The 7,183-nt window shown below is 45.9% G+C and overlaps 1 long non-coding RNA gene across 1 annotated transcript; it reads left to right on the forward strand.

Annotated features, from left to right (window-relative positions):
- The first annotated feature begins 769 nt into the window (after nucleotides 1-769).
- LOC129400842 (uncharacterized) lies at nucleotides 770-6,311 on the forward strand. Its single transcript, XR_008627929.1, has 3 exons — nucleotides 770-841; nucleotides 1,418-1,514; nucleotides 6,137-6,311. It is a non-coding gene; the product is annotated as an uncharacterized LOC129400842 (long non-coding RNA).
- Nucleotides 6,312-7,183: the final 872 nt, after the last annotated feature.

Below are 7,183 nucleotides of genomic sequence, written 5' to 3' on the forward strand. Positions count from 1 at the left end.
GACCTAGAAACAGTGGTAAACAGATGCGGACAGTGGTGGTTGTGGTGTTGGAAAACTGAATACCTGACACCTTCCCGTTAACAGTATTATAAGTCATAATGCCTAAGTAAAATTGGAACAAACTAAAATATATAAAACTTTTTAATTAAGAGTTTGCCTTTCAAATTATCCCTTGGGATACTTAGTGGTACAGAGGAAAGCAAGTAAGGACCAGAGTGACAGCACAGCAGATAGGGTATTTGCCTTGCACCACCAACGCATGTTCAATCTCCAGCACCCCGTATGGTCTCTTGAACCTGCCAGGAGTGATCCCTGAGCACCGCTGGGTGTGGCCTCACAACGACGACAACAATAACAACAATGACAACAAAGCAAGTGTCACATGAAAAAAAATAAAAGTGGTTTGAAATGGTGGGAGGCCTTAATGGGAGAGACTTGAGGCGTCCTTAGATGGGCAGGAGGTCTTGGAGAGGAACCCAGTTTTTCCACAGTGACCTCGAGGGCCTTACTGCTCTGGCATTTCAGCTGACAGCTGTGGGCAGTTAAAGGGAGACTGTCCAGGCAGATTTAGAGTTTCCTGTAAACTAGGGCAGCTGGGTTGACTTACATTTTCAGTCAGGGCTAGGCCAGCAGGTCTTTTCCCAGCCAAAGAGTCCTTTTCTCCGGTCTCCTGAACTTCTGCTTTTCTTGTCCCTCAGAGTCCAGGAGAGAATCCAGTTTTTTCTTTTCTTTTCTTTTTTGTTTTTGCAGTAGACTTGCCTTGCCGGGGGTTGCGAGCAGCTCGGCCTGTGGCAGAGAGAGATGGCCCAGTGCCCATGGGAGTCGAGCGTGCCCATGTTTGGTGAGAAGCTGGTGGGGAATGCTATTCAGCAGAATTCTCATGGAGGAAAAAATAAACCCAGGGCTTACAATTCTCAGGCTTTAGGTCCACACTCTGTGCTTTAAAAACTTGAGAAAAAAAAGGAGGGGGGGCTCTTTCTGGGAATCTATTTTACCTACAGACATCAGCTAACTAACTAGAGAAAAATTGTTCCTGGAAGACATGTGCTCTGGCTGAGACCCCATCTGCATGGACTGGAAATGTCCCAGCCCAGGGCAATTTAGGGACAGACACATATAAAGTAGAAAAGAACAGGAAAACGGGTTGTAAGAGCTCAAACACCAAAGAATAACCTTTCATTCCTTGTGTGCTATTCCCCAGCATTCAGAACTTGTTTATTTCTCACAGCCATAAAGCTCCAGCCAGGATACAGGTAGGGTCTGAGGGGAACACAGAAGGGGTGTCATGCTTGCCTCCAGCAGGGGCTCCCCATGGCTTACCCTTAGACTAGGCTGTGCTAGTTGTTTCTTCCTGTTTTCATTATTCTTATTTTTTTGTTTGTTTGTTTGTTTTTGGGTCATACCCCTCTATGCTCAGGGCTTACTCCCAACTCTGTGTTCAGGAATTATTCCTGGCAGCGCTAAGAGCACCATATGGGATGATGGGGATTGAACCCAGATCAGCCGTGTGCAAGGTAAGTGCCCTATTTGTGTACTATCGATCCAGTCCCAATCTTTGTTTTGGGGGCCACCCTAATGGTGACTGTATTTGAAAATGGTCCCTCAGCCACTCTCCTTGTGAAGCTGCCTTGAGTTAGTGGCAGTGTGAATGTGAGGGACTGGACATGAGGCCCTGGGAAACCTCCCGAGAAGGGCTGGGGATGAGACCAGTGAAGAGGACCATCCCTGGACCTACTTGTCAATTCAATCCACTTATTTGCATTTTATGATAGTTTTCGATACACTCATGAGAGTTCTTTCTCATTTCCTTTTGGACTGTCAAGGACGGTCTGTCCTTGGGGGCTAGAGAGATAGTGCAGTGGGGAGGGTGCTTGCCTTGCCCATGGTTGACCCCTCAGGGTTCAATCCATAGAATTTCATAGGGTTCCCCGAGCATCACCAGGAATAATTCCTGAGCGCCAAACCAGGAGTGATCCCTGAGCATGATCCGGTATGGCCTCGAAACAAACAAACAAAAACCTGTCCTGAGTTGGCTCTTTTACAGTTGGAAAGTTGGAAAAGGGCACCAGAGCAGGTTTAGAAGCCTGGCTAGGGAATTGGGGCCCATGGACCCCGAATCACTGTGCTGACTAGGCCCTCTGTGTTCTGGGCAGACTCTGGGGCCAGTGCAATAGGGTGAGAGATGTGAGTCGGTGCCTTTGGGGAGGGTTTTCTGTGGAAAGGAGGGTCCTGGGCGAAAGCAGGGGGAATTTGGAGGACTCGTGAGAAGTGGGAGTCACCAGCTAGAGAAACAGCCTGTTACAAGGCCTGGATACCAGATAATGGCCACAGCCCAGTGCTGCAGGGCCAAGACATCTGGACCTTGACATCTTGTGTTTGTTCTGCCCTCCCCTGACCCCCCAGTCCTGGAGGTGTTTGCTGCTGAGCAGTTAGGAGTCACACAGCTGCTGCCTCTGGGCAAACGAAGGTTATTATTTGTGTGAAAGGTCCCTGTAAAAGCCACCAACTCTGTGAGCAGAAGGAACAGAACACAGCTCTTTTTTTTTTTTTTTTTTTTTTTTAGCTTTTTTGGGTCACACCCGGTGATGCACAGGGGTTCCTCCTGGCTCTGCACTCAGGAATTACGCCTGGCGGTGCTCAGGGGACCATATGGGATGCTGGGAATCGAACCCGGGTTGGCCATGTGCAAGGCAAACGCCCTACCCGCTGTGCTATCGCTCCAGCCCCGAACACAGCTCTTTTTTATGGCAGCTGACTTGGGGAGTACCCGCTCTGCTTTCTATATTGCCCAGTTTTCATAATCAGAGAGAGGCTGGGCAGGGTGAGACAGGGGAGACCCTGATTTGAGTTTCAGCAATACGTGGGCCCCCAAGCATGGGTGTGGGAGGTGAGATAGCTTGGGGGTCCTGCTCCATGGTGAGGTTTTTTGGTTTGTTTTGCCTTGGGTTTGGGGCCCCTGGCTCTTCACTCAGGAATCACTCCTGGTGGGGCTTGGGAGACATATGCAGTGCACCGGAGTGACCCGGGATCCGCCCCATGCAAGGCAAGCCCCTTAATCTCTGTGTTATTTCTTCAACTGCCCACTGCGGGTTCTGTCTCAGAGGTGACTGAGTGAATCCCACCCAGTGACGCCATTCTCTGAAGCTCTGCCTGGCTCCTGTTCCCCTGCAGAGGCAGAGAGAACAATCCCCTGCAGCTGCTCAATAAAACTTCCTCACACTCCTCAGAAACCTGCCTCACCCTTCAGCATTTCTCCTGCTCTGGCTGGAGCCTCCTGGTTTTAGAGTTTGTGCGTCTGTGTGTGTATGTCTGTGTGTCTGTGTCTGCATGTTTTCATGTCTGTGTGTGTGGTGGTGGGTGTGGATCAGGTGGGGAATGCATTTCCTCTTCCATGAGAGTTGGAGTCAAGCTTCCTGTCCTGACAATGCTCTGCTAAGAAATGCTTTCTTCCAAGGGCCAAGCAATTGTACAGTGGTAGAGCGACTGCCTTGCATGCAGCCAACACAACTTTGATCCTTGGCATCCGATAAGGTCCCCTGAGACATGTCAGGAGTGATCCCTGAGTGCAGTGCCTGGATTAAACCCTGAGCACACTGACAAACAGACAAAAACAAAAACAAACCCAAAAGGAAATGCTGTTTTCTAGCCCGTCTGTCTCCACTCAACCTCAGCCCTTTCTCCCTCTCCCCTTCATTCTCTGTAGGATGGGTCCGGGGGGCATTTCTGAGTAATACTGACAGGTGGTACAGTCTCTCTGGAATATGAGGTGATGTGTTGCTCTCAGTTGAAGTACCAGGACCCTAAGAAGGGGCTGTTCATTACCCTGGTCCTTTTGTGTGCCCCAGACCACCCCGGATCTCTTTCTTACTAAGACCAACTCTCTGGAAATGGGGCAGATCCTAGAAGTTGAAAAATGGTAGTTTTCCCAAATAGGCCATCAGAAGTGCCTTCCTTTTATTTTTATTTATTTATTTATTTTTAAGTTTTTATTTTATTGAATCACCGTGAAAAAAAAAACAAAGCTTTCAGGTTTAAGTCTCAGTCATATAATGATTAAACCCCCATCCCTTCACCAGTGCACATGTTCCACCACCAAGAACCCCAATATACCCCCCTCCCACCCACTCCCCACCTAATGATCTTCACTTTATTCTCTCTATACTTTGAATACATCCAATATTTCAATAGAGAAGTCACTATTATTGTTTGGAATTTCCCCCCAACAATCAGGCCTGCTGAAAAGGCATCATTTAATAATTTCTTTTCATTGCTGAGAATGAAGACTCTATGAGCTCAGGGGCCGCGCAGTTTTGGATTTCTGATATTTTAGCTCAGTTCACAGTCTAGATGCATTTCTGTAAGAAGCCACTCTGGGTGCCAAAATGGACCCTCTGCTCCTAAAGACTAGTCTTTAGGAGCAGAGGGTCCGTTTCTCGCGCCACAGCTCCGGATCTTATCTGGGCGGAGGGCGTGCCGGTAACGCCTCCCCTCCCAGGACCGTCTACAAGCCATGTCACTGAAAAATCCTACCTCTGGGCTGGGGGTCTTAGGAGGTGACTCTCGCCACTTGGATGTTGCCGCCGGCCACCATTTTTCACGCAGAAAAATAGGGCAGAGAGGGAAAATCCCTCCCCGGGTGGCTCGGGATTGTAGCACAGCTCACAGTCTAAATGCATTTCTGTAAGAAGCCACTCTGGGTGATGGGTCTTCCTTTTAGAGCTGACAGATGGAGCCAATAGAAAGACTGAAGGCCCGTTGAAGGCGGCTTGTTGGCATTGCCCTGACTTGCAGGCGGGAGGTGGAGAAGACACTTCCTGACACCTGCTCACATCTCTGAGTGTGATTCTCCAGGCACTGCCATTGGGATCCTCAGTGACACAGTAATGCACGAGGTCTCTAGAACATGCAGTTAGGCATCTGACAACCCCTGACAGTGCAGCAATCATAGCAGTGAAAAATAAAAAATGAAACATTTGTGGGGAACAGTTTTCCCTAACAGTGCTCGGACACATTGCACACCAGTTCGGGCAGACATGGAGCGAAGGATGACGGGCATGTGGAGAAACATCCTCTGAGAGCAGCCAGTGACTGTTCATCTTATTGCCAAATACACACATATTTTATAAAGGGTCTCAGCTTTACAGGAAAGTCCAATTACATAAAGTTCAGCATTATTGGCCTATTACCTTTCCAACTCTGCTTTGCCCCAGTCCAGTCCCAATCAAGGCTAGATCCTGCAGTTAGGATGACTTACTAAGTGTACATGACAGTTTCTGTGTCTTGGACCCACGTGACTAAGTGGTTGAGTGAGGCTCAAGGCCAGACACCTGGTGCTGACATCCTTTTCTTGCCAGTTTAGCTCAAATACTCTCCTGAGGAGCCTCCCCTCTGGACCGCTTTGTAAGGTCTGATCTTATCTGCTCCAGTGCTGTAGCCATAATCCACATGTATTAGTGAGGAAATTTTTTAAAAGTTTTATTAATGACAGGGAAAAGGGGCTGATTGTCATAATGTGATGCAAGTACAAAATAAAAGTTAATGCAATATTATTTAGATACTAGAATCGAAAACTTATCTATGTAAATAAGAGTAGGCATTATAGTGTTTTGTATTAAATGAATTAATTTCTAAATGTAAGTTAGTATCATATAGCAATCAGTCATGATTAATAAACTTTTTATTAATTTATTTTCTGGTAAATGCATTAGCCATTTCTCTAAGTTTCCTTGGAGCAAATACATGAAATAAATTTGTTTCTGCCTACTAAGGTGATAGGCTAGGATGTGGGGTCAGGGAAATGAGTGGCATTGTCAGAGGGAAGGTCACACTGGTGGTGGGATTAGTGTTGGAACTTGAATGCCTGAAACAACTGCATTTTGAGTAACTTTATACATCATGGTGTTTTAATAAACATAAATTTTGAAAAACAAACCACATCAAAACCTTCCAAAAATTGATGATGGGAGAGGGGGAGATACAGGAGTTGAATGTGACATATATATGAAGATATTTTTCAGGCAACTCTTGGGACATAGCTACAGTATTACATTACTTAGAGCATAGTTAGAATTAAAGTTTCTCTATGTACCTTGTTTTCAACCTGGCAATCCTTTCTCAACCCCAAATACTCTTCTAGAATGACCTGACATCCTTCCTTCCAGAGCTGGAGGTGAGAGCTCCTTCTGCTGAATCTGTGAGTTGAAAATGCTTTGGCCCATCAGGACGGGGCAAGTGATGCCATGTGACCTCTCAGGAGTGTTCCTAAAGTGCTGTTTCCAGTCTCATTTGCTGCAGCCACGTCACCCACTAGGAAGGAAGTCTGACTGCCCCAGCAGCCCTGACCCACACACACTGGTGGAGGCATTCCAGGAGGCCAGCCTGGTCTTGATGTGTGAACCAGGTCCTCAGTATGCAAATGTATGAAACTTCAGTTGAGCCTCCCATCCAGACTGTACAGTAGTGACACATCTTAGTAACTAACATATATTATAGGAAAATAATAAGTAAGTTAATTCGTTGATGTAATTTAAACCTGGTTTTCATGAGAAGGTGGGATAGGGAATACAGATGCAAAATCAGAGAAGTTAAGTAAAACCATTTTAGGATTAATTTGGGGTCAGTAGTATTTATATGAATTACAACTGAAAAGAAAAAAATTGCTGTTGCTGCTTTGGGCTACACCCTGCTGTGCTTGGACTTATTACTGTCTCTGCACTCAGATATCACTCCTGGTGGGCTTGGTGGACCATAATGTGGTGCCCAAGATTAAATCTGAGTTGGTTGAGTGCAAGGCCAACCTGCACTACTCTTGCTCCAGTCCCAGGGGAAAAACAAAACAAAACTTAGTTCTGTTCACTAAAAGGCCTTGCTTGAACGTCCACTAAAACATCTTCTATCAACAAACAGTAGCAATTTAGGGTCCAGACCTCAGATTCTTATTATGAGTCTAAAATGTGAGATTCCCATTTTTATGTAATTAAGTGTAATACACATGTAAAAACCAATCAGTACTTATGGAATATGGCATTTGCTTTCTTTTCTCTCACACTCAAATTTTGTAATTAAAGGGAAAAAATTAAGCTTTTTTCCTGATCCTTTGAAAAGAAAGTATATTTCATTTCTAATAGATAAGAAGTGATTCTACTGAATGTTTGTTAATATACTTGGAAAGAATGATGGAATT

The sequence above is a fragment of the Sorex araneus genome, chromosome 1, assembly GCF_027595985.1.
Source record: "Sorex araneus isolate mSorAra2 chromosome 1, mSorAra2.pri, whole genome shotgun sequence".
Taxonomy (NCBI): Eukaryota; Metazoa; Chordata; class Mammalia; order Eulipotyphla; family Soricidae; genus Sorex; species Sorex araneus.